Source organism: Coregonus lavaretus (assembly GCF_964263955.1).
Source record: "Coregonus lavaretus genome assembly, chromosome: 38".
NCBI lineage: Eukaryota > Metazoa > Chordata > Actinopteri > Salmoniformes > Salmonidae > Coregonus > Coregonus lavaretus.
This window is the reverse complement of record NC_140025.1, coordinates 17,075,477-17,091,756: the sequence shown is the minus strand read 5'-3', so window position 1 is coordinate 17,091,756 and position 16,280 is coordinate 17,075,477.

Genomic DNA, 16,280 nt, shown 5'->3' with positions numbered 1-16,280 from the left:
CTGCTCGAGAGAATGCCAAGAGTGTGAAAAGCTGTCATTAAGGCAAAGGGTGGCTATTTGAAGAATCTGAAATATAAAATATATTTTGATTTGTTTAACACTTTGTTTGTTTCTACATGGTTCCATATGTGTTATTTCATAGTTTTGATGTCTTCGGTATTATTCTACAATGTAGAAAATAGTACAAATAAAGAGAAATCCTTGAATGAGTCGGTGTGTCCAAACTTTTGACTGGTACTGTACACGCAGCAGTCTGCGTGTATATCTCAAGTCTGCGTGTCATATGGCCATTATAGTTTATGTGGGTTGGTTAACAACCAAAGAGACTGGTGATATTATTGCTCCCAGAGTGTTGGGCTTACACGCCATAACCAGACATGAAGGCACCAGGCGGGTGGTGGGTTCGTCCTTGTTGACACTGTGTCCTGCTGGTGATATTCCTAAATTGCATTACAAATGACACCCTATTCTATTCATAGGCCCTGCTCAAAAGTAGTCACTAAAGGGAATAGGGTGACATTTGGGACACAGCCCTAGGCTACTGCATGCTTCAGTGAACTATTCTGAAAAGAGACTACTTTCAAGTGTTTCCCCTTTCTAAATTAATTAAATAGGCCTGTCCCAGTAAGCAAAATGACATTGAAAATATATCTTTTAGATGTCTTTTCCAAACGTTGATGTCAGGTGCATTTTAGGTGCTGAATGAAAGGTAAAATATGTATTTTACAGACGTTGAAAATATGTATTTTCAGGATGTTGAAAACAGGTGCATTTTAGGTGCTGAACGAAATGTGAAAATACGTATTTTCCAGATGTCTAAAAGAGGTATTTTCCAGAAGTTGAAAATATGTAATTTACAGATGTTAAAAAAATACATCTATGGCCAAATTTTAACTGCAAATAAGTTCTCAATTAAGTAGATATTATGTCACAATGATAATTTTACAAGCCTCTTTATATTGGAAAGAGGAAACTGAATATTGCAACAGAATATTTATTGTTGATCCCATCTGTCACATGCACCTATGTTAGCCTTTTCAAAAGCTTTGAAACAGGCCGCAATGATGTTCAAAGTAGCCCAACTGATAGCATAAACCAACAGACCACTTCAACTACAATATAACTCTGTAACGGTTACAGATTTTTAGTTTCTTGCTATGACTGTGATATGTTGTTGTGTATCTACCTTAGTTGAATGCACTGACCAAAATGTAAATGTAAAAACCAAACACTTGCAAAGCATGCTGGTTATTATTCTAATAATCCAGCCCCCAAACAAGTACAAATTTGGTCGGTGCAGACCAGATCCAAATCTGAACGAATCACAGACATCTAGGCAATGTTTCACAGGTTTAAACATCACATTACGGCACAGTTTAGTACAGTAGAGCACAGTAGAGGGTGGTACGGTAAAGGACAGTAGAGTTTTATTCAGTAGAGTAGAGTGCAGTAGAGTTTTATTCAGTAGAGTAGAGTGCAGTAAAGTTTAATTCAGTAGAGCACAGTACAGTTTAGTTCAGTAGAGTAGGGTACATTAGAGTAAAGTAGGGTAACTTTACTTTACTGTACTCTACTGTGCTCTACTGTACTGTACTGTGCTGTGCTTTACTCTACTGTACTGTGCTGTCCAAACTTGTGAAACATAGATGTCCATGACTGGTTCAGATTTGTACCAGTCTGGACCAAATCTGAACCAATTATAGACGTCTATGTTTGGGCCAAATCAAGGCCGGCCGGACCAGACCAAATCTAAACCAAACATAGATGTCTATGTTTGGGCCAAATAAAGGCTGGTGAACCAAAACTGAACCAAACATAGACGTCTATGATTGGTTCAGATTTGGTCCGGACTCGACCAAAAATCTACGTCCTTGGATGTTGAAATCAAGGCCGGGCCGGACTGCACCAAAAAAAGAAAAGAAAAAGACAGCAGGTCCAGAGAGGACCAAAAACAGACGTTGCTTTAGGTAAATGCTTAGTGGGATTAGTGCTGGTACTGGGAGTTAAGTGTGGCTTGCTGATGCTGAGGCTTTTCAACCATAACACTCTGGACCAGAGCTAGTATACAGAGCTAGTATACTCTATGCCATATTGCCTCAGTTAGAACACTAAATGTGCTGTTTAACTCGTTAATGATCTCCTTCGCTCTGGATTACAGACATGACCGGGAACCATAAAAACAGGGCAATAAAAACATGTAATTTTTGCAAGCGGCAATTGAAAAGGCAAACTTGTTTTTAGTGGATAAATTCCTGGATCTCAAAGAGAGCCATGGATTAATAGGGGCCTACACACCAAATGGAGGCTACGCGTTGCAGGTGGGGCATAGATGGGCCGAACACCAATAACTGACTGCAGGCCTATGGGCTGCTCAGATGTGGCCACGAAGGCGCTAGTGTTATGATTGGGTGTCTCTATAGCTCCTTTCCTTACATTTCTGTGTACTATGAGGTGTTGTATGAAAAATGATGATGTGCTGGCTTGAGTTGAGCTCACCTGGTCGTGTCACTGATCCTACTCAACCTACGCTCATGGCCCTCCCTCTCTGTGACCTCTGACCTCCTGGGACCTGCCTGTAACTCTTACCTGGATTTGAGTAACCCTCCCGTTGCTGCCTCCCCCTACCTTCAGCCAGGATGTCACCCTCTACAGGGCAAATCCTAACTTTCACGAAAGCTACATTTCCACTTAGTCAAAGAATTCTAACTTCCAATAAGCTGCATTTTTACTTAGTCATGTATTGATGTCAATGGGAGACTTAAGTCAAAATGCGAAGTTAGGATTGATTGATTGAATTGATTGAATTGATTTGATTTGACAATTTGTAAAATACATACATAAGGGCGCTCCAGCCGGTGACGCCTCCACATACAATTTAAGAAAATCATCAAGGATAACACAATAAAGCTTAACAGCTTATTTCCATTGTGGTCCTTTTGAAGAGGGAAGGGGGAACAGGGAATGCAACAAGGTTAAGCGGTAATTGTAATGGCAACATACAATGACACACAAAAAGTGTTGTCTGTAAGCATTTGCCCTAAAATGAAGACTCTATATCCATAATCTTTGATTTTCATCTGCCATGCCTTCATGGGCAACTATAAATATGGAGTGAAGGTCTGATGATGGTGTTTATTGACTTTACTCAAAAAGCTTTATTTTAGCATCCGTGGCCACTGGAGGGCAGCATGGATCTTTACAATGAACAAACACACCGTCCCAGAAATTGATTGTGTGTGTGTGTGTGCACGTGTGTGTACACTATGTGTATGTGTTTTCCTGACACAGGTCTCTCTTGAATGACAAGTAAAAACATGATTGGGATTACTTTCTTTCGCTCTCCTCTGTTTTGGAAGGTTTGGAAGAGGACAAGTAGTGCTTACCCCCTAAGCATTTGACTGCATTTTTTATTCATTTTCTTTCAAAAACATTATGTTGTACGGTCTGGAATGGCCTTGATTTCAAAATCCATGGACGTAGATTTTTGGTCCAGTCCGAACAAAATCTGAACCAATCATCCACTGACGTCCGAAAGGCCTATATTTGGTCCAAACATAGATGTTCAGATTTGGTCCGGACAGGCCTTGATTTAGCTTAAACATAAATGTCTATAATTTGGTTCGGACCAAATCTGAACCAATTATAGACGTCTATGGCTGTGTCTACACTTGACACTTACATGTGACTTCTATCAGAATACGAAGATTGCTTTGAAAAGACAGGTCTAGATGCACGAAAGTCGCAATGTGTTCAGATCTGGCTAGCCACTTCAGGAGGTGGTCAGGGATACATTGTGTGCGGATTTCTCCTCAGTCTGGATGCAATCAAGCTACCGAAAGCGCATACATTGGGTGACATCATCAGCACTCTGCCTACAAGTCTCCAGAAAACATGTTTTTTTGTACAGTAAAGAAAAGTAGAGTATAGTACAGTACAATACAGCACACTAGAGTACAGTAAAGTAAATAAATGTAAAGTATAGTGTACTTAACTAAACTGTACTCTACTCTACTCTATTGAATTAAACTATGCTGTACTCTATTGTGCTATAATCTAATGTACACTACTGAATTAAACTCTTCCGTACTTTACTCTACTGTACTGTACTTTACTGTACTCCACTCTACTGAATAAAACTCTACTGTCCTGTACCGTACCATATTGTATTGTACTGTACTCTTCTGTGGTCTACTGTGCTTTACTGTACTAAACTGTGCCGTACTGTACTGTGATGTTCAAACTTGTGAAACATAGCCTAGACGTCTATGATTCGTTCAGATTTGGATCTGGTCTGCACCGACCAAATTTGCATTTATTAGGGGGCAGAGCTAATTAGAATAATACCCAGCATGCTTTGCAAGTGTTTGTTTTGAACCTTACTGGGTATTATCCGTTGCCGAATCCAGTGTTAGAAAGGTTAGTTAGGCCTCTTCATAACAACGTTGAAACTAGCTGCTTGACAGAAACTATAGCTATTTGTAGGATTCATCCCACTTTATCTCAGGATAACACTACAATTTGACCTCATGGCTCTCTACCAACCCTCCTGTACCATCACAAGGTGAACGTGAGTGGGGGCAGACATCTCGGAATGCTCCCCCAACTCGGAGCGACAGTTAGTGTTTGCTCATCATTCCTGAAGATCTAATTCTCTCTGGGTATTAATACTGGCTTCTTTGGGTGTATTTTGATAATCACTGAATACCCCAGTACAAACTCTGTATAGGTGCATGCCAAGTAAAATCAAGAGACGAGTGAAAGGGGAGCTTACATGGTATAGCACAAAAAACAACCATATGGTCTTTATCTTTTACTCCATACATTTCCTGTTAGACTATATCTAAGTATAGCCTGGTATGGATGAGGCTATAGCATAAGGGTGGAATTTAGATTTTTGTACCGATGCCAATGTTTTTTAAACTGACATAGCATAGGAGATACCTTATCAGTGACAATAGAAGGCCTGTCTGAGATTTGGAGATGAGGACTGACATTTCCCATACTGTCCCTTTATGCCTGTGTGCATTGGGTGTCTATGACAACACATCACAAACTCCCTCTCTACGGTGGATGGGTCAGCTGTGAGGGTCTCAGTTAGTTAGAAGATGTATAAGTAATACATGCTTATTATTGAATCAAATATCACCCATCATCACATGCATTGGCTATGTTGAAAATAATATGTTGTGTTATTTCTGTGTCATTTCTGTGTCATGATTTGGCCAAACTAATGTAATCCATGCTTCGTCATGCCAGCAAAGCTAGTGAAATTGAATTGACATTAAAGCCAACAGAACTGGAGCTGCCTATGCAGTACTCCCTCTAGCACTAAAGCTAATGGGTACAAAACCAATTCTGTATGCTCAGTTCTTTGAGACTTTGACTCCCCTCCAGCTCTCCCTCAGAAGTCTGACTGACAACTTTATGAGCGAGGATTAGCCAGGCTGAGGCAACTGGCAGTATTGTTCTCCTTCATCCCTCAGCCAACGCGTCAAGAGGCTATCGCTAACTTTGTTGTTGGCTAATACAGTGCAGCATGGTCTGACTGACTCTGCATACTGTTCAGTGACCCACTTTTCAACATCTTCTCACGTGACTCCAGTTGTATTTTATGGGGCGACTAGCGTTAACCAACCAGTATTAAAACATTTCAAAGTAAAAAAAAATATTCTGTGGAACACCACAGTTGCTAATGGGTGTTTGCTAACTGAGGAGGATGTAGTGCAACATTTGGTACAAAGGAGTAAATGCTAGTTTTATATTGAAGGTTTATTGGATAAAAAAAATATATATATATCATATCTTTGGATACCTCTTGAGCTGTCTGGTTCTTATTTTTAAATGTATTAACTTTTCATGCCTGAGTTTCAAATATCTCTAACGATCGCCCCAGCATTAGTTTTCTTTAATGCGTGTGATGTCAGAATGCACTCACTGTTCCAAAATGTGATTGTTACGCAACAGGACAGTTATTCCTAGAAACATTGAACCGCTGTAGTTTACAACAATCATAATTTCTAAAGTGGAAGTTGGGAGGGTTATATTTGAGTGTTTCAGTGAAACGTAAGTGAGGGAGGCCCTGCTCTCTCGCTTTCCCAGATGTTTAGTTCATTTAATTCCGATCTCCTTTGCATTATTGTAGCCTTTTTCTGTAGCCTGTCAACTATGAGTCTGTCTATCCCTGTTCTCTCCTCTCTGCACAGGCCATACAAACGCTTCACACCACGTGGCTGTTGCCACTCTAATCTGGTGGTCCCTGCGCGCACAACCCACGTGGAGTTCCAGGTCTCTGGCAGCCTCTGGAACTGCCGTTCTGCGGCCAACAAGGCAGAGTTCATCTCAGCCTATGCTACCCTCCAGTCCCTCGACTTCTTGGCGCTGACAGAAACATGGATTACCACAGAACACACTGCTACTCCTACTGCTCTTTCCTCGTCTAACCATGTGTTCTCGCATACCCCGAGAGCATCTGGTCAGCGCGGTGGTGGCACAGGAATCCTCATCTCTCCCAAGTGGACATTCTCTCTTTTTCCCCTGACCCATCTGTCTATCTCCTCATTTGAATTCCATGCTGTCACAGTCACTAGCCCATTCAAGCTTAACATCCTTGTCATTTATCGCCCTCCAGGTTCCCTTGGAGAGTTCATCAATGAGCTTGACGCCTTCATAAGTTCCTTTCCTGAGGATGGCTCACCCCTCACAGTTCTGGGTGACTTTAACCTCCCTACGTCTGCCTTTGACTCATTTCTCTCTGCCTTCTTCTTTCCACTCCTTTCCTCTTTTGACCTCACCCTCTCACCGTCCCCCCCTACTCACAAGGCAGGCAATACGCTTGACCTCATCTTTACTAGAAGCTGTTCTTCTACTAATCTCACTGCAACTCCCCTCCTAGTCTCCGACCACTACTTTGTATCCTTTTCTCTCTCGCTCTCCTCCAACACTACTCACTCTGCCCCTACTCAGATGGTAATGTGCCGTCGCAACCTTCGCTCTCTCTCTCCCGATACTCTCTCCTCTTCCATCCTATCATCTCTTCCCTCTGCTGAGTCCTTCTCCCTCCGATCTCCTGATTCTGCCTCCTCAACCCTCCTCTCCTGCCTTTCTGCATCTTTTGACTCTCTATGTCCCCTATCCTCCCGGCCGGCTCGGTCCTCCCCTCCTGCTCCGTGGCTTGACGACTCATTACGAGCTCACTGAAGAGGGCTCCGGGCAGCCGAGCGGAAATGGAGGAAAACTACACTCCCTGCCGACCTGTCATCTTTTCACTCCCTCCTCTCTACATTCTCTTCCTCTGTTTCCGCTGCTAAAGCCACTTTCTACCACTCTATAAATTTCAAGCCTCTGCCTCTAATCCTAGGAAGCTCTTTGCCACCTTCTCCGCCCTGCTGAATCCTCCTCCCCCTTCCTCCTTCCTCTCTGTGGATGACTTCGTCAACCATTTTGAAAAGAAGGTTGACGACATCCGATCCTCATTTATTAAGTCAAATGACACCGCTGGTCCTCCTCACACTGCCCTACCCTATGCTTTGACTTCTTTCTCCCGTCTCTCTCCAGATGAAATCTTGTGACTTGTGACGGCCGGCCGCCCAACAACCTGCCCACTTGACCCTATCCCCTCCTCTCTTCTCCAGACCATTTCCGGAGACCTTCTCACTTACCTCACCTCGCTTATCAACTCATCCTTGACCGCTGGCCATGTACCTTCTGTCTTCAAGAGGGCGAGAGTTGCACCCCTCCTCAAAAAACCTACACTCGATCCCTCCGATGTTAACAACTACAGACCAGTATCCCTTCTTTATTTTCTCTCCAAAACTCTTGAGCGTGCCGTCTCTAGCCAACTCTCCTGCTATCTCTCTCAGAATTACCTTCTTGATCCAAACCAGTCAGGTTTCAAGACTGGTCATTCAACTGAGACTGCTCTTCTCTGTGTCACAGAGGCTCTCTGCACTGTTAAAGCGAACTCTCTCTCTCCTCTGCTCTTATCCTTCTAGACCTATCCGCTGCCTTTGAAACTGTGAACCATCAGATCCTCCTCTCCACCCTCTCCGAGTTGGGCATCTCCGGCGCTGCTCACTCTTGGATTGCGTCCTACCTGACAGGTCGCTCCTACCAGGTGGCATGGCGAGAATCTGTCTCCGCACCATGTGCTCTCACCACTGGTGTCCCCCAGGGCTCAGTTCTAGGCCCTCTCCTATTCTCGCTATACACCAAGTCACTTGGCTCTGTCATATCCTCACATGGTCTCTCCTATCATTGCTACGCAGACGACACACAATTAATTTTCTCCTTTCCCCCTTCTGATAACCAGGTGGCGAATCGCATCTCTGCATGTCTGGCAGACATATCAGTGTGGATGTCGGATCACCACCTCAAGCTGAACCTCGGCAAGATGGAGCTGCTCTTCCTCCCGGGGAAGGACTGCCCGCTCCATGATCTCGCCATCATGGTTGACAACTCCATTGTGTCCTCCTCCCAGAGTGCAAAGAACCTTGGCGTGACCCTGGACAACACCCTGTCGTTCTCCGCTAACATCAAAGCAGTAACCCGATCCTGCAGGTTCACGCTCTACAACATTCGCAGAGTACGACCCTACCTTACACAGAAAGCAGCACAGGTCCTAATCCAGGCACTTGTCATCTCCCGTCTGGATTACTGCAACTCGCTGTTGGCTGGGCTCCCTGCCTGTGCCATTAAACCCCTACAACTTATCCAGAACGCCACAGCCCGTCTGGTGTTCCACCTTCCCAAGTTCTCTCATGTCACCCAGCTCCTCCGCACACTCCACTGGCTTCCAGTTGAGGCTCGCATCTACTACAAGACCATGGTGCTTGCCTACGGAGCTGTGAGGGGAACGGCACCTCCTTACCTTTAGGCTCTGATCAGACCCTACACCCAAACGAGGGCACTACATTCATCCACCTCTGGCCTGCTAGCTCCCCTACCTCTACGAAAGCACAGTTCCCGCTCAGCCCAGTCAAAGCTATTTGCTGCTTTGGCACCCCAATGGTGGAACAAGCTCCCCCACGACGCCAGAACAGCGGAGTCACTGACCACCTTCCGGGGACACTTGAAACCCTACCTCTTTAAGGAATACCTGGAATAGTATAAAGTAATCCTTCTTTGCGCATCTCCAGTCAGATCAGAACTTGCATGAACTTGCATAGATTATAATGGACACATATGATGTGTGTAAAATACTTTTTTGAATGTTGTACTGATTATGATGAGCTAATGCTAAGCTAATTGCCAGCTTTATGTGGCGCCATGTTTGTTGACATCATACAATGCATTCTGGTTGTCACGTAAATGTCTGTCAGATCACTCGTCCTTCAAGTAAACTTATGGAAGTGAATGATGGAAGTGAATGACGGTAGATGACACATCCCCGTCAACTTGAATACTGCAAACAGACAAAAACTCCACTTGTAACCTCTTATATTTGGTTGACGGCAAGCACAAACTAGCACCCAGGACAACATTACTCACAAATGCCAGGTTATTTACAGACAGGCAAAGAGATACAAATCAAAGGCACAATATCCTGCAACACCACAAATGTCATTTATTTGATCAAGTGTCCATGCGGATTGGTGTATGTAGGAAAGACACGAAGCGCGCTTAAAAGTGTCCAAGAATCACGGAACACAGGAGTTGCATTATAAATAATTATATCAAAAGTCCCCTTGCTGTGCATTTTTACCAGGCAAAGCACAACTTCTCCTCTCTGCTAACTGAGCATTGAACAAGTGAACATGTGAACATGTGAACATGTGGGGGGGGGGGCATTTCTCCTTTGCCAAGATAATCCATCCACCTGACAGGTGTGGCATATCAAGAAGCTGATTAAACAGCAAGATCATTAAACAGGCGTACCTTGTGCTGGGGACAATAAAAGGCCAATCTATAATTTGCAGTTTTGTCACACAACACAATGCCACAGATGTCTCAAGTTTTGAGGGAACGTGCAATTGGCATGCTGACTGCAGAAATGTCCACCAGAGCTGTTGCCAAAGAATGTAATGTTAATTTTCCTACCATAAACCGCCTCCAACGTCTTTTTAGAGAATTTGGCAGTATGTCCAACAGGCCTCACAACTGCAATAAAACCCCATTCTGATTGGCTTGGCCTGGCTCCGAAGTGGGTGGGCCTATGCCCTCCCAGGCCCACCCATGGCTGCGCCCCTGCCCAGTCATGTGAAATCCATAGATTTGGGCCGAATGAATTTATTTCAATTGACTGATTTCCTTATATGAACTGTAACTCAGTAAAACCGTTGAAATTCTTGCATGTTGCGTTTATAGTTTTGTTCAGTATATATCCTTTTGACTGGAATTGCGGTATAGTGTCATGGTCATGCGTAAAAGAGAGCAGATAAAGTTAAGGATTTATCCTGGAACAGAAGCGAGAAGAACCCTCTTCTTCATACCTTCACCCACTTCAACTTGCACCCGTCAAAACAGTGAAGAGAGTGAGTGAGTGAGGGAAAGAGAGAGATAGAGAGAGAGAAAGATGTTGAGCTACTGTAGCGTAGCTCTTACTAGCATAAAGGGTTGCGTTTCTTCCATGCATGGGCCAGGTCAAGGTGTGTGTGTCTGTGTGTGCGTGTGCGTGTGGGAATCACGTGAGCCAGCACAGGACTCACTGGAGAGTGAACAGCTGCAGCTAGTTAAAGTCAGTCTGGCATTATACTGCAGATAGGAGAGAGGAGGAGAAAAATAAGAGGAGAAAGAGAGAGAGCGATGTGGGGGGGCTATCATGAACAGAGAACGTGGCCTACATTCACCAGAGGACCAATAAAAACAGTAACTGAGTTGTTTTGCTCCTAACCAAGTGGTGCTCAGGCTATCACTGTCAAAGGTGGGAGAGTAAGCTGACACTGTGTATCAATGGGGAGTTATGGGAGTTATTAGCCAACCAGTGGGAGCATGTGGAACAAACATCAGGTGTGTGTGTGTGTGTGTGTGTGTGTGTGTGTGTGTGTGTGTGTGTGTCTGTGTGTGTGTGTGTGTGTGTGTCTGTGTGTCTGTGTGCATGTGGCTGAAGCTGGGGGGATCCCTGTGAAAATGTTTTGGACCTGAGGGATACAGTATACTGTAGCTATAGATATCTTGGGTCAGGGGTTCACAGTGGCTTTCCCCAATCCCCCTGGCCTTCGTCTAACCTCATAATACAATCCACCACCACCTCAGGGTTGTCCCAGACACAGTCACATACACCACCAGGGCTCAGTCATGGCTCAGCACGACACCACACCCACACACAGCACTGTGTGGTGGGGGTTAGCCACAACTGGGATCAGTCTCCACTGGGAATGAAGGGTCTGCTCTTTGCTCTAGTGGAGTGTGTGTGTTTGCGTGTGGGTGATATTCAGTATACTTCATTGACCTGGTTGTGTCTAGTAGCATGGTAGTACACCCTATGTGTACTGTAAAGGCTACCATGAACACACATGATCAGGCAAAGTTGAGGAATGGACCAGATCACACACAGATACAGTTGTACTACTTATTAGGGTCACAAACAGTTAAAGCTTTGGCTTAGTATATGATGTGCTGTCCCATGATGTGGTCTAGCTGCTGTACTGAACACAGCAGGTCAGACCATCCTGTTCTGTTCTTTCTACCATCCCCTCTTCTCCTCCCTTTTCTCCTCCCTCTTCTCCTTTGCTCCTCCCTCTTCTCCTCCTCTCCATCCTCTCTATCATCCCCTCTTCTTCTCCCCCCTGCAAAGCACAGCTCCAGAGTAATTTGTCATATGCTTCATACACACTTAATCCACATTTAAAAATGTCAAAAATAACCCCCCCCCCCTTCCTCGCTTTCACTCCCTTTCTCATTCGCTCTCCTTCTCTGACTCATTTATTTTTTCCATCTGAAATCCCAGCCCCACAATGATTACAATGATCACTAGTGTTGATCACTAGTGTTGTTTCTCATCCCCTCTGCTACCGACTGTAGGTGACAAGCCTAAATGTAGGGTGTCCAATCAAAAAAATGGGTAAAATAATAATCCAAGAAACCCAACGTCATATCTCTTTCATAATCAATTCAAAAGTTATTGGAGTTTTTATCCTTGTAGGATGGCCAGAATGAGTGTGAATAATCAATGGAGACCAGAGAAAAACAGTTATAAAAATCTGGGAAATTGCATTGCATCAGCTAGGTTGTATTCTGTGCAAGAATTAAAAAGTGACTGCCCCTAAAAACCAACTAATCCCTTTAAAAACGGCTTATGTGGCATTGATATGAGTCAGAAACATTTATTCTAGTGTCAAAATTGACAAAGTGTAAATCTGATAATTTTGGTCTAAAGTCAGTTTTGTCTAAAATGGAGTTTGGAACCTCAGCTCGTCACAACAAGTAAATCAAGGTTGGGTTTGGATTACAATTATGTCAAGAAATCATGCCCCCTTTTGCCAAGCTCCATGTGCAAATCTCCCCTTCGCCCACTTTGCTTCCATTCACTGAATGGGGAGCCGTTGTTTCATCAGCCCCAACCCATTCAAAGGATCACGGACGTTTGAAACTGAAAAGCCCTACCGAAGGACTCTATCATGCGGGAATAAGTGGTTGGAATTTGTTGGTCCCCAGTGGTGGTGAGTATAACGCTAGCCAGACCATAGACTGCTGGTTATGTATCTGGTTATGTATATGTTGATAATCATTACCACTATTTGTATTTGTATTGTTATGGATCCTGGGGTCCAGCAACATTAAGGCAGTTATACCATTTGTAAAACATTACAATACATTCACAACAGATTTCACAACACATTATATGTGTGCCCTCAGGCCACTACTCTACTACCACATATCACCAACACAAAATCCATGTGTACGTGTGTGTATAGTGCGTATGTTATCGTGTGTGTGTATACATGTGTCTGTGCATGTGTTTGTGTCTCTTCACAGTGTATTTTTTATCCGTTTTTTAAATCTGATTCTACTGCTTGCATCAGTTACTTCATGTGGAATAGAGTTCCATGTAGCCATGGCTCTATGTAGAACTGTGCGCCTCCCATAGTCAGTTCTGGACTTGGGGACTGTGAAGAGACCTCTGGGGGCATGTCTTGTGGGGTATGCATGGGTACATTCAATATGTCAATACCTCTCACAAATACAAGTAGTGATGAAGTCAATCTCTCCTCCACTTTGACATCCATATTATTAATGTTAGCTCTCTGTGTACATCCAAGGGCTAGCCGTGCTGCCCTTGTTCTGAGCCAATTGCAATTTTCCTAAGTCCCTCTTTGTGGCACCTGGCCACACAACTGAACAGTAGTCCAGGTGCGACAACACTAGGGCCTGTAGGACCTGCCTTGTTGATAGTGCTGTTAAGAAGGCAGAGTAGCGCTTTATTATGGACAGACTTCTCCCCATCTTAGCTACTGTTGTATCAATATGTTTTGACCATGACAGTTTACAATCCAGGGTTACTCCAAGCAGTTTAGTCACCTCAACTTGCTCAATTCCCACATTATTCATTACAAGATTTAGTTGAGGTTTAGTGAATGGTATTTGATCCCCTGCTGATTTTGTACGTTTGCCCACTGACAAAGAAATTATCAGTCTATCATTTTAATGGTATGTTTATTTGAACAGTGAGAGACAGAATAACAACAAGAAAATCAAGAAAAACGCATGTCAAAAATGTTATAAATTGATTTGCATTTTAATGAGGGAAATAAGTATTTGACCCCCTCTCAATCAGAAAGATTTCTGGCTCCCAGGTGTCTTTTATACAGGTAACGAGCTGAGATTAGGAGCACCCTCTTAAAGGGAGTGCTCCTAATCTCAGCTTGTTACCTGTATAAAAGACACCTGTCCACAGAAGTAATCAATCAGATTCCAAACTCTCCACCATGGCCAAGAACAAAGAGCTCTCCAAGGATGTCAGGGACAAGATTTTAGACCTACACAAGGCTGGAATGGGCTACAAGACCATCGCCAAGCAGCTTGGTGAGAAGGTGACAACAGTTGGTGCGATTATTCGCAAATGGAAGAAACACAAAATAACTGTCAATCTCCCTCGGCCTGGGGCTCCATGCAAGATCTCACCTCGTGGAGTTGCAATGATCATGAGAACGGTGAGGAATCAGCCCAGAACTACACGGGAGGATCTTGTCAATGATCTCATGGCAGCTGGGACTATAGTCAGCAAGAAAACAATTGGTAACACACAAAGCCGTGAAGGACTGAAATCCTGCAGCGTCCGCAAGGTCCCCCTGCTCAAGAAAGCACATATAGAGGGCCGTCTGAAGTTTGCCAATGAACATCTGAATGATTCAGAGGGGAACTGGGTGAAAGTATTGTGGTCAGATGAGACCAAAATCGAGCTCTTTGGCATCAACTCAACTCGCCATGTTTGTAGGAGGAGGAATGCTGCCTATGACCCCAAGAACACCATTCCCACCGTCAAACATGGAGGTGGAAACATTATGCTTTGAGGGTGTTTTTCTGCTAAGGGGACGGGTTAACTTCACTGCCTCAAAGGGACAATGGACGGGGCCATGTACCGTCAAATCTTGGGTGAGCACCTCCTTCCCTCAACCAGGGCATTGAAAATGGGTCATGGATGGGTATTCCAGCATGACAATGACCCAAAACACACAGCCAAGGCAACAAAGGAGTGGCTCAAGAAGAAGCACATTAAGGTCCTGGAGTGGCCTAGCCAGTCTCCAGAACTTAATCTCATAGAAAATCTGTGGATGGAGTTGAAGATTCGAGTTGCCAAACGTCAGCCTCGAAACCTTAATGACTTGGAGAAGATCTGCAAAGAGGAGTGGGACAAAATCCCTCCTGAGATGTGTGCAAATCTGGTGGCCAACTACAAGAAACGTCTGACCTCTGTGATTGCCACCAAGTACTAAGTCATGTTTTGCAGAGGGGTCAAATACGTATTTCCCTCATTCAAATGCAAATCAATTCATAACATTTTTGACATGTGTTTTTCTGGATTTTTTTGTTGTTGTTATTCTGTCTCTCACTGTTCAAATAAACCTACCATTAAAATTATAGACTGATAATTTCTTTGTCAGTGGGCAAACGTACAAAATCAGCAGGGGATCAAATACTTTTTTCCCTCACTGTAGAAATGTCCTTGTTTTCGAAAGAAAAGCAATTTATTTGTCCATTAAAATAACATAAAATTGATCAGAAATACGGTGTAGACATTGTTAATGTTGTAAATGGCTATTGTAGCTGTAAACGGCCGATTTTGTAATGGAATATCTACATAGGCGTACAGAGGTCAATTATCAGCAACCATCAGTCCTGTGTTCCAATGGCACGTTGTGTTTGCTAATCCAAGTTTATCATTTTAAAAGGCTAATTGTTCATCAGAAAACTATTTTGCAATTATGTTAGCACAGCTGAAAACTGTTGTGCTGATTAAAGAAGCAATAAAACTGGCCTTCTTGAGACTAGTTGAGTATCTGGAGGATCAGCAATTGTGGGTTCGATTACAGGCTCAAAATGGCCAGAAACAAATAACTTTCTTCTGAAACTCGTCAGTCTATTCTTGTTCTGAGAAATTAAGGCTATTCCATGCGAGAAATTTCCAAGAAACTGAAGATCTCATACAATGCTGTGTACTACTCCCTTTACAGAACAGCGCAAACTGGCTCTAACCAGACTAGAAAGAGGAGTGGGAGGCCCCGGTGCACAACTGAGCAAGAGGACAAATACATTAGTGTCTAGTCTGAGAAACAGACGCCTCACAGGTCCTCAACTGGCAGCTTCATTAATTAGTACCCGCAAAACACCAGTCTCAACGTCAACAGTGAAGAGGTGACTCCGGGATGCTGACCTTCTAGGCAGAGTTGCAAAGAAAAAGCCATATCTCAGACTGGCCAATAAAAATAAAAGATTAAGATGGGCAAAAGAACACGAACACTTGACAGAGGAAGGTTGGAAAAAAGTGTTATGGACAGACAAATCGAAGTTTGAGGTGTTCGGATCACAAAGAAGTACATTTGTGAGACGCAGACCAAATGAAAAGATGCTGGAGGAGTGCTTGATGCCATCTGTCAAGCATGGTGGAGGCAATGTGACGGTCTGGGGGTGCTTTGGTGGTGGTAAAGTGGGAGATTTGTACAGGGTAAAAGGGATCTTGAAGAAGGAAGGCTATCACTCCATTTTGCAATGCCATGCCATACCCTGTGGACGGCGCTTGATTGGAGCCAATTTCCTCCTACAACAGGACAATGACCCAAAGCACAGCTCCAAACTATGCAAAAACTATTTAGGGAAGAAGTAATCAGCTTGTATTCTGTCTATAA